At 35.6% G+C, this 12,315-nt stretch overlaps 1 pseudogene; it reads left to right on the top strand.

The window, feature by feature from the left end:
* Positions 1-8,741, top strand: part of LOC137250091 (melanization protease 1-like) — a 130,568-nt pseudogene extending 121,827 nt beyond the window's left edge.
* The last annotated feature ends 3,574 nt before the right edge of the window (positions 8,742-12,315 follow it).

A 12,315-nucleotide genomic window follows, 5' to 3' on the forward strand; every position in this document is an offset into this window, starting at 1 on the left:
TTTTTCGCTATTGATGACAGATCCTATGTTCCATTTCGATTGTTCCATCGATATGATAAAAACTCACCACTATTATATCGCAAGGTAAATTGAGTGTGTTACAGAAACACTTTGAATATCGAAAGCGATACGAGCCTTGCGATAGTAATTCGTTCGTTATTATAACGAAAGGTTACAGAAACGGGCTAATGGTCGCTTACAAGCCAACCTAATAAAACCGCACTGCGTTTTTTTAGCGCACGCAAAACACCGGCGTTTTTTGCCCTAGCCCAAATAAGCATGCGTTGCGACAATGTAAAGCATGTGTGCAAACGTCGAATCTAAATGTCACGCAGAACAAAAATTGGAAATCGAGTTAGGTTTTCACGCATCAAATTCAATTTGAGTTGCTCTCATACAAGTTGTATGTGCATGAGACATTTTTGACAGAAAATGACTTGCGTGCGTTTATATTAGGTTGGCTTGTTAGCAGGTGCTAAGCTCACGCCCACCCCGGATCATAAAGTTAAAGTTAAAGTGAATGTTAAAGTTAAAGTTAAAGTTAAAGTTAAAGTTAAAGTTAAAGTTAAAGCTAAAATTAAAGTTAAAGTTAAAGTTAAAATTAAAGTTAAAGTTAAAGTTAAATTTAAAGTTAAAGTTAAAGTTAAAGTGAATGTTAAAGTTAAAGCGAAAGTTAAAGTTAAAAATAAAGTTAAAGTTAAAGTGAAAGTTAAAGTTAAATTAAGGTTACAGTTAAATTAAAGTCAAAGTTAAAGTTAAAGTTAAAGTTAAAGTGAATGTTTAAGTTAAAGTTAAAGTTAAGGTTAAAGTTAAAGTAAAAGTTAAAGTTAAAGTGAATGTTAAAGTTAAAGTTAAACTTAAACTTAAAGGTAAAGTTAGAGTTAAAGTTAAAGTTAAGGTTAAAGTTAAAGTTAAAGTTAAAGTGAATGTTAAAGTTAAAGCGAAAGTTAAAGTTAAAGTTAAAAGTAAAGTTAAAGTTAAAGTGAAAGTTAAAGTTAAAGTTAAGGTTAAAATTAAAGTTAAAGTTAAAGTTAAAGTGAATGTTAAAGTTAAAGCGAAAGTGAATGTTAAAGTTAAAGCGAAAGTTAAAGTTAAAAATAAAGTTAAAGTTAAAGTTAAAATGAAAGTTAAAATTAAAGTCAAAGTTAAAGTTAAAGATTTTAACAATTTTTGTTGTCAGATTTCGCAGTGTTGTGAATATCAATTGGCAAGAACCAGAATAGAAGTAGGATTAATGACGACAAACAAAAAACCGCTGTGATGGCTGAATGGTTATAGCAGCGGCGCCTAAACGTTGCCGATGAAGGAATTTAGCAGTTCCCGCAATGGCTCTATACAACGAGCTTTAGCAGTTGTCTAAATTTTTTCTTTCTTCTATTCTAATTTAATAATTTTTCCAATTAAGAAAAAATTTATCATAACAATAATAATGATAAAATAACACAAGTATACACGGTTTTGGATCTAGGCAACTAAAAGTGGTTTTTAAGACAATTTATGACGCTGAATCCGATTCTTCATTCAGTTTTTTAAGATTGATTCTGGTTTTTAATACAGTCAAAAAATTAATTTTTAAAGATTTTTGTGAAATAATATTCATTTCATTAACTTAAATGTAACAAATCAGAAATGAAGATTGGTGAAACTTTGCCTTTTGTATTGTTTAGTATCTGTTTCGCGTATTAGAGTCCAACAGTAGTCGCTCATCATGCCTTCATCCCAAAATCCTTAGTATCGTCTTTCAATGTTGGCTAGATCTTGGTGTAGCCGCTCTCCTTGGTCGTCGCTCGTATCACCCAAGTTTTCGTAAGGTGTATTCATTTCATTAAATAAACCATTAATATCGTTACAGAAACTTATGTTGTCTTCTTTTTTGAAGAACGGTCGAAGTGCCTGATTTCTGTTTCTGTATACAGTAACTTGTGTTCGAGAGTCTAGATATTTCCATTGTTGCAACCGTGATGCTAGCAAGTCTGCTTTTTGTTTCGACAAATTCAAATCACGAATCAAATCGCTTAGTTCATCTTGCGAAATTAGATGTGTCGCTTCAATGACAAAATCGCTTTCACTGCTCGGGGCGATGGAGTTAAAGTTTCCAGGACGATTCCACTTATACTTGGACAAACTGAAAATGAATCATTAGCAGTACGTGGAACGTGGCTTGGATACTGATGATACATCAGGATATTTATATTTTTTTTTTTATTTTTTTGCATTATACCTGTAACTCCTCATGGACCGGCCAGTTCAACCTACCTACCCGTAACTTTCATCAAACAAAAGTAGCAATCATCTACATGGTTTTCAGATTCTCTCCAGAGCGCTGGAATTGAAAAGGAAAAGTACTCAAGTTCTCCCAATGACCACTTATACAGCTTTGTTTTGCATGCGTTACAAGAAAATTTCGGTAACCATGACTTATGGCTGTCTGCTACTCTGAAACCAAAGTAGTGCAGATACGCATTTTTGAGCGCATTTGTTATTATTTTGCCACTTTTTTTAATCATATAACAACCACAAACGTAACAAAAACCTTTGAATCAACTTTGCAACACTATCTCTGCATTTTTATTTGCTCTAATCACTTTTATTACTTTACAGTTACAGTTGAAATGACTTATCAAGCAGTGCCACTATTTAAAAGCTGCTATAACAGCACAATGGTGCTATCATGCCAGAAATCGGAAACTAGAATCAATCTTAAAAAACTGAATGCAGATTCGAATTCAGCATATCAAATATAGTTAAGAATCGTTATTATCTGCTCAGATCCAAAAGTTGACCTGAATTTGTAAACTTGTGTAATTATTGTTAGGCCTTGAGCTCGATTCGAACCCGCGATCATACAAATCAGTAGGCCGATATAACAACAAAAATTGTTAATACATCCCAGATCACGGGGAAAAAGTGTCAATAAAATATGACACTATGGCAGCATTGCCATCAAACAAGTCCAATTTTCACATTCATTCTGCAACAGATGACGCAGTGTGTGAATATCAATTGGCAAGAACCAGAATAGAAGTAGGATTCATGACGACAAACAAAAAACCGCTGTGATGGCTGAATGGTTATAGCAGCGGCGCATATACGTTGCCGATGAAGGAATTTAGCAGTTCCCGAAATGGATCTATACAACGAGCTTTGGTAGTTGTCTAAATTTTTTCTTTCTTCTATTCTAATTTAATAATTTTTTCAATTAAAAAAAATTTATCATAACAATAATAATGATAAAATAATTATTGTTAGGCCTTGAGCTCGATTCGAACCCACGATCGTTAAAGTTAAAGTTAAAGTTAAGGTTAAAGTTAAAGTTAAAGTAAAAGTTAAAGTTAAAGTTAAAGTCAAAGTTAAAGTTAAAGTTAAGGTTAAAGTTAAAGTTAAAGTTAAATTTAAAGTTAAAGTTACAGTTAAAGTTAAAGTTAAAGTTAAAGTTAAAGTGAATGTTAAAGTTAAAGTTAAAGTGAATGTTAAAGTTAAAGTTAAAGTTAAAGTTAAAAATAAAGTTAAAGTTAAAGTGAATGTTAAAGTTAAAGTGAAAGTTAAAGTTAAAGTTAAAAATAAAGTTAAAGTGAAAGTTAAATATTAACTTCTCATTTATTCAATAAAAGTAAAAAATTTGTTTTCTTATCGGTCACCACGCTTAAAAAGGTTAACTTGAATTAATATCAAAGACAAAACTTGAATTAATATCAAAGAAATCAAAATGTTGCATAAATATTATAATTGCATAAGTTGATAATATACAATAGCTTTACCGCGGCAGTCCCCGAGTGCCACACGTCCTTTTTTGGTTATTATAAGACGTGCTATATCTAAAATGAGCATAAAATCTGGAAACGCAAAAAACATTTGGGTCAAATTTGCAATTAATTGTTATAAATAAATAAATTTAGTGAGTGAACAAAAGTTGACTCATTATTTGAGATTTCATGTTTTTTGAAAGCAACTAAAATAAACAAGTAAGGAACGTTAAGTTCGGGTGTAACCGAACATTACATACTCAGTTGAGAGCTATGGTGACAACATAAGGGAAAATAACCATGTAGGAAAATGAACCGAGGGAAACCCTAGAATGTGTTTGTATGAAATGTGTATCAAATGAAAGGCATTAAAGAGTATTTTATGAGGGAGTGGGCCATAGTTCTATAGGGATATCGCCATAAAGGTGGATCAGGGTTGACTCTAGAATTTGTTTGTACGATATGGGTATCAAATGAAAGGTGCTAATGAGTATTTTAAAACGGAGTAATCCTTAGTTCCATAGGTGGACGCCGTTTCGAGATATCTCCACAAAGGTGGACCAGGGGTGACCCTAGAATTTGTTTGTACAATATGGGTATCAAAAGAAAGGTGTTAATTAGTATTTTTAAAGGGAGTGATCCTTAGTTCCACAGGTGGACGCCGTTTCGAGATATCGCCATAAAGGTGAACCAGGGGTGACCCTAGAATATGTTTGTACGATATGGGTATCAAATTAAAGGTATTAATGAAGGTTTTAAAAGGGAGTGGTGGTATCTGTATAGGTGGTCGCCTTTTCGAGATACCGCCATAAAGGTGAACCAGGGGTGACTCTAGAATATGTTTGTACGATATTGGTATCAAATTAAAGGTATTAATGAGAGTTTTAAAAGGGAGTGGGGGTAGTTGTATATGTGAAGGCGTTTTCCAGATATCGACCAAAATGTGGACCAGGGTGACCCAGAACATCATCTGTTGGATACCGCTAATTTATTTATATATGTAATACCTGCCAAGATTGCAAGGGTTTTTTATTTCGCCCTGCAGAACTTTTTCATTTTCTTCTACTTAATATGGTAGGTGTCACAACCATTTTACAAAGTTTTTTCTAAAGTTATATTTCGCGTCAATAAACCAATCCAATTACCATGTTTCATCCCTTTTTTCGTATCTGGTATAGAATTATGGCATTTTTTTTCATTTTTCGTAATTTTCGATATCGAAAAAGTGGACGTGTTCATAGTCGGATTTCGTTCATTTTTTATACCAAAATAAAGTGAGTTCAGATAAGTACGTGAACTAAGTTCAGTAAAGATATGTCGATTTTTGCTCAAGTTAAAGGGCCATGCGGAAGGTCACACGGACGACTGTGTATAAAAACTGGGCGTGGCTTCAACCGATTTCACAGAAAACAGTTAACGTAATAAAATCTATGCCCCTACCAAATTTCAAAAGGATTGGTAAATTTTTGTTCGACTTATGGCATTAAAAGTATCCTAGACAAATTAAATGAAAAAGGGCGGAGCCACGCCCATTTTGAAATTTTCTTTTATTTTTGTATTTTGTTGCACCATATCATTACTGGAGTTGAATGTTGACAAGATATTAAATTTTTTGTTAAAATGTTACTTAAAAAAAAATTTTTTAAAGTGGGCGTGGTCGTTCTCCGATCTTGCTAATTTTTATTAAGCGTACATATAGTAATAGGAGTAACGTTCCTGCCAAATTTTATCACAATATCTTCAACGACTGCCAAATTACAGCTTGCAAAATTTTTAAATGACCTTCTTTTAAAAGTGGGCGGTGCCAGGCCCATTGTCCAAAATTTTACTAATTTTCTATTCTGCGTCATAAGTTCAACTCACCTACCAAGTTTCATCGCTTTATCTGTCTTTGGTAATGAATTATTGCACTTTTTCGGTTTTTCGAAATTTTCGATATCGAAAAAGTGGGCGTGGTTATAGTCCGATATCGTTCATTTTAAATAGTGGTCTGAGATGAGTACTCAGGAACCTACATACGAAATTTCATCAAGATACCTACCTCAAAATTTACTCAAGTTATCGTGTTAACGGACGGACGGACATGACTCAATCAAATTTTTTTTCGATCCTGATGATTTTGATTTATGGAAGTCTATATCTACCTCGATTCCTTTATACCTGTACAACCAACCGTTATCCAATCAAAGTTAATATACTCTGTGAGCTCTGCTCAACTGAGTATAAAAACAAAGAATCTGTTAAATAAAGAGCTATGCATTTACGTGTAAGTAAAATTTGTCCAAAAAATGGGCCGGTTAATTTATTACTCCTCTTTAAAGTTTTTTGTACGCTAACAATTATTTTTTAAGCATTGTGGTGCAGACCAATATAGGTAAGTGGCAATAATGGGAAACAATATTTTATTTGAACTGAAAATGAGTGAGGCAGTAGTTCTCTCACCGTTTGGCGCGTACGAATATGCACATATGTAGATGAAACATTTGAGCAACGCGACAATGCAACTTTTGGAATTTCGAATTCAGCGTGGTTTGTGAACATAATGGGTCCTACAGATGGCAATTTCGATATTTGTACAGATTTTCGAATTTACAAAAAAATTTTTCTATTAATTATTAACAAATAGAGTAATATTTGTTAACAAAAATAGGCCTACGCTCTGCGGCTGATCCATAAGAATGGATTCATATAACTTTTGTATGATTTTACGTACGCTAACTATGATAAACAGCCTGTCAATTGATTGTATAGAAATTTTGTTAGCGTATTAATATATAGATAATAAGAAACCAATGTTGCCGTACAGAAAAGTCGACCCAATAGCTGCCTTAAACTGTGACTGAAAAACTGCTCTCTAGTTTAACTGGAGTTTAAATTTTACTAGAGTTATAGCAAATTTATTTTAAGCTTATCTTAACCAACTACTGAAACCCGGGCCTTATTAGAACATTCGCAATTATGGTCAGGATTAAAAATACATAATTTTGAGAGTTTTATGGCTTGTAGGCCTCAGTGTGACTATAGTGTTTCAATGGCCCCAATAAATTTATGAATAAATTTTTAATAGAGTCAGGGCCCATATCGTGTGCTACGATTCGTATCGAAATCAAGTTTTCACTCAAACACTAAATCAAAATAGCTCTGAAATCGTGAGACCGAATAACGACATATGTAAATTAGAGACTTCGCGCATTAGTTGGATTTATAATTTATCATAATTTGTATAAATAGTTTGGCAGCTTTATATTTATAAATTGAGTGAAGAATGGATTTCGATACGAATCGTAACACACAATACGGGCCCAGGTTTCGGAATGTTCTTGAGAAGGATGTCTTCTTTAGACTATTTGGATAACAACTAAAGAGTTTGTAACCATTTCAATACAAAGTTTCATCGGGCATTTTTGGTTTTCGCTCCTCATGGTTAAAGTTAGTCGAGCACCACCGTGACTGTAGTTCTTGTTCACTTTCTGGAACGCTCTTAACTTTATTCACAAAACGAGACGATCCAAACTAGCAAGTATGCGTACCTTTATAATACACAGTAACAGCAACACCTTACGTTAATCAAATGTTGAAAATCTCCCGAGTAATTGAGCCTATTGGGTGGGGCGAGGCATTGTTACAACTACAACAACACTCCCTTCCACAGCAACAAGAATAAAATTAGAATTATTCACTTTCCACGATTCGCCACAAAATTTGGAGCTGATATGTAGTCAGTGTCCAGCACAAAACATTTATCAAGCAATGCTCTTTGCTGAAGATAATGGGATACGCGTTTCCAACCAAAAAGCAGTTGGTATAACCACCCTGCATCGAATCGCACTAGTTCCGAAAGAGCGCAGAACTATATCAATAAGAGACGGCACTAGTTCTAATTCTGTCCCCTCGAAGTGCTTTCAACTGACTCTTAACATTGTGATGTGCTACGAAATACCAACTGCCCCTCTTTGCAGATCTTTTGAACGCGTTATAAACTGGTTGCTGCCTTTGAGTAATTAAATGAAATTCATATAGCTCAGACTTAAGGGTTGATTAGCACCAATTCGGTAGTCATTAAACCTGTAGTGCGAAACTGGTGTTTTGCGTGACTGTCTCACATTAGAGATGCAGAGCATTTAAAGCGAAAAATCAGAGATACACTGTAAATTCCACAAACATCCTTCTTACTAGACATGAAATTTTTATTTTCCAAATTATAATTCATTTTTCTTTTTTAGCAACGGGTGAAACGAGACCTTTCTGTGGTGGTACTTTGATTAACAACCGTTTTGTCGTTACTGCTGCCCACTGTGTTATAGACAATGAATCGTGGAGTTTATCTGGCGTTCGTTTGGGCGAATGGGATACGCGTACCAATCCCGATTGCAGTTCTGATTGTTGTGCACCGAATCATACAAGATTTTTCATTGAACAGCGTATTTCACATCCCGGCTATGTTGGTCCAAAGAGTGCGAATGATATCGCATTAATACGTTTAAATGAAACAGTAGAGTTTAATGATTTTGTTCAACCGATTTGTTTACCTACACCAAGTAATTGCGCAGTAATACATTTGTCAATACAGCCATGAATGCAACTGGTTGGGGTAAGGTGGCATCTGGTGAAAATAGTCCCGTAAAATTGAAAGCAACATTAAAAGTTAAAGATCTGGGTTTTTGTCGTCGCAAGTATCGAAAAACAGGGATACGTTTGTATTCTTCGCAACTGTGCGCTGGTGGTGAATTGGGCATTGATACATGTAGCGGTGATTCAGGTGGTCCGCTAATGGTTTATGGGAATATTAATGGTAAGGCGGCTTATTATTTGGCTGGTGTGAAATCAATGGGACCAACGCAGTGTGGATCGCAGGGTTGGGCTTCAATTTACACTAGAGTTGGTGCATTCATAGATTGGATAGAAAGAACAATGCAGCCCTAAGAAAGTTTTGCAACCTTTCATATTTAGACATATAGATATGTATACCAGGATGCTCAGATCAATAAAGAACACAAGAATATTTAAATATTTAATTTCAACGACGAGTTCCTGCTTGAAACATATGTACATTTGGTTTTTGTAAACAAAAAAAATGACTTTTTCCAGTCTCACCCCTTTAAGTTGTATCACCTGGGTTAAAAATATGGCATATTAATGTTGGTCTCGATTGGCCCCGGTTAAGGGCGTCGCAGAGGGGTCAAAATTAAGATCTCTCTATATAGACCTAAAAACTAAAATTGATTTATTTTATTTCCAATACCCAAAATCTATAATAGTATAGTTGACATCACATATAAATTTTGGTGCGGACAAGAAAGTCTTAAGGAATTTTGTGTTACTGTACAATACGCCTTAGCCGTACCTGAAAAAAAAATTTAAAGGCGCAATAACCTCCGAAGAGATCTATGGCCGAGTTTCTCATCCAATTTGCGTCGTGTTCCTTTTAAATTTCCTACAAATTGGTGGAACCGGACCTACTTGTTCGGTGTGGCAGGCGGAGCACGCTACCGTCACACCACGACGGCCGCTGGCTAGCCGTACCTGAAGGGGCTGAAAAAATCATGTATTTGATTTATAAGGACTACCCTTATGTACATATTAATTTTCGATGTAGAAATACATATATTATTGTAAACTTTGTATGATGGCGAAAATAAATTTAGTATGTTCTATAGTGGAATTCTCTGACTTTTTTAACGATATTCATTGGGTTTTTTAACGAATCGATAAATGTAACGATATCAATAGCAATTTTTCGTTAATATTGATTAATGTATGATCAGAGATTCCGAAATCCTCGTTAAGCCGCCTCTGAGCCCGAGTCCATGCTTCTGAACCGTACAGCAGGACGGATACGATAAAAGTTTGATATTAGTTTCAAAGTGTGGTTTCTATCACTAATGGATAGGTCAGTCGACATTAATGGATAGGAAGTCGACCTCGCTCTACATTGACAGATCCAAAATGGACTGCGGTGTTAAAGAGGGGGTTTTCTCTTAATGTTGCAATATACATCCGCCAAACTCTGCTAGTATCTTTCAAGATACTAGGTAAGGAGAGGTCCCGTATTTTTCTGAGAATCAGGAAAGCAACAGTGAGATATGCATATACCTACTCGGGCACCAAGCAGAGCTCAAAGCGCTAGACTCATCACATATGCACATTCTCCAAGGCCGTCGATAACTATAAGAAGGCGGTGCGGGAAGCAGCCCATCATACTGAGAATTTATACTCTACTAATACCTGCAAAATCACCCAGTAAATATGGGCAGAAGAACAGAATTTCTAATGAATATGTCTAGGAAAGAGATATCCAGGCCCACATCCACTATTACAGGAAACTGACCGTTTGGTCAACACGCGGGAAGAATGTGAATCCAATGCAACGACAGGTGTAGGAGCTGTAGTGCGGACGGTTGTAAGGAGGCATGGGTTACTGTCTCCTCCTCTGCGAGTGCCCACCCCTAGCAAACATGACCTCCCGAACTCTAGGCAGTGTTGTACTGCGTTATTGATCTAACGAAATTGTTTGAGTAAATACACGCAGGGTACATTAATTGGTTTCAAGAAAATGTGCATAATGGCTCCTAGGGCACACATGGGCCCAAACCCTGCGGCTGGGAACAGTAATCAATCAACCAAAGATTAGAGACATGCAGAAAACAATTTTCGTTTGCCGAGAGACACTAAATAAATAATTACTATTTGAGATATAGTTTACCTGAAGTCTTTTAGGTTGCGAGATGTCAATAGCAAAGGACGGCCAACTCCCCTCATCTACAGTATGCCCATGTATGGGTGATTTGAAGTGGTATATTCGGCTATATCTAAACGGAGCATTCGCGACATATCTGGAAGTTAAGACGTGTTCGCCACAGTAGCGCCCCTTGTTGTGGGGAACCCGTCGTTTTTTTCCCAATATCAATACTTGACCGCCAAACAAGCGGGAAACGTGGCCATTGCTCTCTCACATGCTTAAAAATTAGTCTTTGTCAATGACAACAAATGTAAGAAGTGCGTGCTGCAAGAGAAAACTTTAAACTTGCCTTGTGTTCTTGTCCCAGTGGCGTAGTGAGGGGGGAGAATCTTGCCCCGGGCGCTACTCACAGTGGGCGCCAAATGGTGTGCAAAGCATAACTTCCTGGATAATTTGTATTTTTATTATAACTGATTTCTGGAAAAAATTTTCTATACTAAAAATGCATGAACATATCCGGAACACTTGCGACAGGTTGTGGAATAATTGAAATCATATTTCTATTTTTCTTACGTTCAACATTACGGTGGGAATTATTAAGAAATGCTTAAACAAAAACTGTCAAACGTGAATCTGAAACACGATGGAGTGCCAGAATACAAGCGTTATCGTCGATTGGCTAGAGTATGTAATGGAACACTTAGAACAATTAGCAGAGGACACTAACACCACAAGTGACATTAGAAGCGAAGCTACAATTCTGTTGCAAAATATACTAATTTTAAGAATTCATGAGCTTAATACCGGCTTATAATAATTGAATTTCAATTATTATGTTTTCTAAGAGAAACTGAAAAGAAAGAAACATTTACTGGCATATTGCGATGGACCCATTTCGAAAACCGCCAACGTAATCATCATCAGGCAATTTTGTAATGTTATCAAAGGTTTCACCGGGATTCCAACCGTGAAACATACATATACTAATTTTAGTTTAATAGTATGAGTTCATTTCTGTTATGAAATTTTAACGAGGATTGATTGTGTGAAGCTCATATTACAAGATCCGGAGATGAATTTTAGAGAAGCGTATCATGATCTTAAATCATTAGCGACCGAACTATCCGAAATTCGAGACACTCTCTGTGAAGAAGCAATAGAAAAGGCGAAGTGTCTTTGTGAAAAATGAGATATTGATATAGCAAAACGTGTAAGAAGGCGCCGCAAAATGCCCAGAGACGCGGCTAGAGATATATATTTCCCCATGCGCAATAAAACCTCACTACGCCACTGTCTTGTCCTACGCTTTTGAGGGGAGGCAAAGTTTTCAGACTTCTAGAAAATTTTTTGTATTTGTGAGAAGGACGAAATTCTTTTATAAAATATGTAAGTTTTGCTACTCATTGGGTGTTTTCTTTCAGTTGTGAAACAAATTCCGGACAGTCTAATTGAGATATTTATTGACCTAGCAGTTAAGTCTAACTTAATCAATACTTGCATCTATTTGTTTATGACTTTAAGATCATCAAAAAAGCAAAAACCCATCGCAGAATGGGTTATAGATTAAATGAACATGATCTTCTTAGCTTAATGGAACTCTCATCGTCTCAGTTATTAATCCGTTTTGCACTGTAATGAAACCAGTATTGAGAAAAAAGCGCCGTGGGCGAAAACTAACTTTGATTTAAATAAGTAATTCTTGCTTTGAATCCCCGCTGGGCTAGTATCAAATACGAATTTTCAATAAAATGAGACCGAAAAAAGGAGCGACGCAGTGGAAAATTGGGAATAAAAAAAAGCGTTTTATTGTTTTTAAAATTTTTCTCTGAACTATATGTTGTTGTTGCCACCGTGGTGTGATGGTAGCGTGCTCCGCCTATCACACCGTATGCC

Source organism: Eurosta solidaginis, chromosome 1, assembly GCF_040869045.1.
Source record: "Eurosta solidaginis isolate ZX-2024a chromosome 1, ASM4086904v1, whole genome shotgun sequence".
Lineage (NCBI taxonomy): Eukaryota > Metazoa > Arthropoda > Insecta > Diptera > Tephritidae > Eurosta > Eurosta solidaginis.